The sequence below is a fragment of the Delphinapterus leucas genome, chromosome 4 (genome assembly GCF_059928025.1).
Source record: "Delphinapterus leucas isolate spDelLeu-1000000601 "Yukka" chromosome 4, BTC_Dleu_Yukka2, whole genome shotgun sequence".
In the NCBI taxonomy this organism is placed as follows: domain Eukaryota; kingdom Metazoa; phylum Chordata; class Mammalia; order Artiodactyla; family Monodontidae; genus Delphinapterus; species Delphinapterus leucas.
Window position 1 is genome coordinate 91,806,633 of NC_143132.1, and position 4,440 is coordinate 91,811,072.

The window sequence follows — 4,440 nt, forward strand, 5'->3', positions numbered from 1 at the left end:
GGCTGTATCATGAGAAACATCTGTTGCATGTGCCTATGGAATTTCAAGCCAATTCCTCCTTGTTGTGATGAAAGATAAGTAAATGTCTCAAAAGCCAAAGTAACTTCTTTGGAGTCAAGAGAAAACCCAAGCCTGGATGGAGCAGTCCTATAAAAGCCAGACTGAATACTGGACAATGATTTCCAGGTCATGACTGTAGAAACTAAATATGTCAATATGGAAAGCATTTACAAGCCTGATTTCCCTTCTGGAAATAGGAAAGTAAATACCCCTAGAAAATAATGTGCCAAATTCCTCCATCACATTATAGGCTTTAGGCAGCTAGGGTGGAGACCTGGGTTCTGGCAACTGCTTCTGAGAAACCAAGGGAAATTTTTGTACCTTCAAAGGATCTCTGTTCGCTTCTCTACAAAGTAAAAATGTTGGACTTGAGGCCCTCTAAGCTCCTCTCTACCTTGAAAATGTTAACATTCTACAGATTTCTTTTCCCTAGCTTTGACAGCCAAATTCTCCCTCAGTGGGTTGGTGAAGAGTTCTCCTCTCTGCTGACAGCTACCTAGAACTGGCCTTGCATTTGAAACGGTCTAGCCAACCTTCTGTACTTGGAAACATCTTTTCCACTTGAGTTCTAGTCTTTCGTAGCCTTTAGAATAGGGTTTTCCTAAATCTAGAGAACTAAGAAGAACTAAGGTAAGAAGAAGGGCTTTAATTAGAAGGTGCTGGAAAACATCTGAGCAGCAGAGAAGTAGGCAGCCTGAGTGATGAGGTTGTGTTGAGTAGCCCAGGGGAGACCCCACTCAAAGAAACCTCCTCTCACAAGGTTGTTCTGGCACAGAACTCAGATTCCTGTTATTCAAATAATTCTGAGGATAAATTAGTATCTCATATTCTTTACAAAGAGGCATGTGGCCTTGGACATGTTTTGACCAAGGAAGAGGAGGAGAGAAAGAAGAGCTCATGGGGCTGAGTTCCTGAGGTAGGAGGGACTCAGTGGACGAAGAACACAGCTGGGTAGTGAGAGAGCCTTTCCCTTATTATTTATTTATTTATTTATTTTAGTTCTGATTAGGGTCTGCCCTGCCTGTTAATGAGAACCCTGGGAGAAGCAGAAAATGCCTGTCCTTCCTGAGAGACAATAGGTAAGGGTCCCTTACGTGCCCAAGGGTAGCCTTTTGAGAGCCTTAGCCTAAGGCATTTTCCAGATAACTCCCAGTCAAGAAGGGAGTTTCCACCCTCCTGTCATCCCAGCCATGGCCTTTCACTACTGTCACAAACTGACAACGTGCCACTCAGTGGTACATGTGTTTATAGATATTATGTAGGAAATTCTGCTTTCTTTCCTCAGCAAATAACAAGGCTCAGAAAGCACTTACCCCTATTCTTGATGCCATATGATTTGTACATTTTATTTGTATTTTCAAAAATTAGAAAAAATTTTTTCTAATATTCTCTCCTCCCCAAGATAATTCTATTTTATGAATCCAGAGAATATTATGAACCTTCATGTGAGAAATTTTTACATAAATGTCTGTGGAGTTACTGTATCATTGAGACTGAAAGGGAGAGTTTGCTTCTTATACCTGAAAAGATAATTGAGATCTGTTCACATTAAGCTGAAGATAACCTTGGAAAGATTTCACTCTCATTCAGGAAAAGATAGGTTCCCAATACCATTGGAAACATTAAATGTTGACAGCTTAAGGGCTCCACTAACCAGGGCACAATCAACCAGCTCCCTGGGTATAATAATGGGTCAGAGTCCTAAAGGATGTAGTGCTAAAATGAATAATTTCTGAACGTCTATGGCTAGCGCTCCAAGTTGTAATTAGAGATGGTCCAATGAATCTAGACAATCTAGATACATGGCCTTAGAAAACCATTATTCAAGGCACAAGATGGAGTTCTAATGAAAATCCTCTGTTTATTATCTACTTATTATCTTCATAGCCAAAACTCTTAAACCTATCACCCATAGGTTGAATGTACAAAACATTTGAATATAGTCATTTCTATTAGAGAACACTCATTTGTAAGCAGAGCTGACAATAATTAGTATTATTTTAGAGAACTTCAGAATCTTTTATAAATGCTGTTAAGTCAAAGGCGAGATTAAACAACACTTCAAATGTCTTTTTCATTTACTTTGGTAATTTTTAAACTCAAGCTCAGATATAGGACTAGGTATTGCATAGAAAACAGAATACTGTTAGAGCAATCCATAAATAAAGACTCCAGGATATATCCTGATTTGTCTTATATGATATTAAATAAACTTATCAAAAATCTCTTACCTTCACACATACAAATAAAGGTACAAGTTATCTCTACACTGCTTTCCTTTATATTAAAAAAAAAATCCAGAAATAATTTCAAACCAAGGTGAAGCATCTTTGTTTCTCATTAATTCTCACTGATTAATAGGTTCACTTAATAATCTTAAGGCAAATATGTCTGGAATGGAAGCATTTCAACACTCCAAGAAGATAGATCTGAACTATTTGTAGACCTACCAAGGATGCATTTCAACTCAGATAAGATCAGAAGAGTACACATTCCTACTGAAAAGTTTTCACAGAGTGCACAAAGGAAAATACCCCAGGATAGAACCGATTTCACAAGTATTCCCCAACTATGAACCAAGGCACATTGTTTTCTAACTTAAACCATGACATTCAAATTATTTATCATAGCTCTTGTTTTAAATTTTATGCATGTTTTTCTGATATATGCTAATTATTAATTCTGTAAATAATTGGAAAAGTCAGTAGATAGGAGGAAGGGAAAGTTGCCCTTCCACAGTGGAACATATTACCAGAATCATAACATACATAAAAGGGCCAGAAGAAAAGAAAAGAAAAAAACCCAAAACAACAGAAGATCTATACACAATCTAGGACTCTAAAATAAGAAGCAAATATTACCTCTGATCCTGACACAAAGAGGGATGATAAGGGGAGAGGGGAGAGGCCAGGTTACTCCTCAGTTTATTTCAATCCCAAACACAGACTCAGGGGATGAACCCACAAGGCCTAGGATGAGCTATTCAGGGGGCTGCCAAACAGTCATATACATCTGATACAAAATCATTATTATACGAGCAACTTTAACAACCTAGATGCCTCCCATATACTTTTCCACAGAAAAATACTGCAGAGACAGTTAAGGTATATGTTATAATCACATACATAATATCATTTTGTCCATAAAACACATACAAATAAATTATTTCATAGAGTTATACTGAATGAGCCTTTTACCTTGTTTTTCTTCAATAGAATGCACTAAATAACTTTTAAAATTAATCTTTAAATTAAAAATGATTTTAATAGCATTTTACGCAATATTTCAAAAAAAATTTTTTTAGGAAACCTGCAAAAATAGAAATAAAATTCTGGGATTCTTAAGCAAGATAGGTGGAGAAAGAATTAAAGAAAATAAAGAAAAATACAGGTATTCTGGAAGATTATTTAACTCTATAAAAATGGGTGATATACTTTTATGACCAGGCATGTCTATGATCATCTTATTGTTATTCTCAGGTGTGCTGTATTTCACAGATGTACTTACATGTTTGGTTATGTGTACTTAATGGAAAACTGAGTAGTTTGGGGATTTTCTTGTTGGTAGCTTCACAAGAACATAATTAAACAAATAAAAATATCATTATCAAGTAGATTTTTAAAAAATACCTTGTTCAAAATGTCACTTGTAAAGGTGGTAAATAATTCTTAAGAGAGAAGACTACTAGAAATCATGGCAACAAATACGTATTCAGCCCATTTTCTATTTCTTTTTTTAAAAGGAACTTTCTTCATTCAAAAAAGTGGAAAGTGTTAAGAGAACTTGTATTTGTGTCTATCAACAAGCCTAACCATAGAGCCTAGTCAAGCCAATGTCAACAAAGCCAGTCCCTTCAAAGGACAAAGGTATCTGATGAAGTAAAACCTGTAAAACCAACTGCTCTCCCTAACGATACGCTGCCCTCTGAGACTTGTTTTCTACCTTTAAAAAAACTGGTTATATTAATTACAAGGACACTTAGCTGGTAAACCCCAGAGATGGTAAAATCTGATTACTAATTAAAATCCCACAGAGACAAAAATCGATATTCTTCCAATGCTAGCAAAAGTTTAACGTGAAAATGCACTGGAAGTAGGTTGTTCCATTTCTCCAGCATTACAGTGGGGAGTAAGGATAAGGCTTTCCCTACTCCACCAAATTGGTGTTTCTGTGTAGGTTGAGTAGTTGAGCAAAACCGACACAGTAGCTTCTTCAGAAACAACAATCCCCACCTCTTTTCCCACCTTCAAAGCACACCTCGAAACTCAGCGGGGGGGGGGGGGGCGCGCACGCGCGCGCGCGCAAGCACATACACACACTTTGTAATCGACACCACTTACACGTCTGATTGCTACCATTTCAGAAGCTGTTGGCACTTAC

At 37.0% G+C, this 4,440-nt stretch overlaps 1 protein-coding gene across 1 annotated transcript in view; it reads right to left on the reverse strand.

Moving 5' to 3' along the window:
- The window catches only part of NAALADL2 (N-acetylated alpha-linked acidic dipeptidase like 2), a 1,488,397-nt gene that overhangs the window by 1,050,189 nt on the left and 433,768 nt on the right, over window positions 1–4,440 (reverse strand). The window lies entirely within an intron of this gene.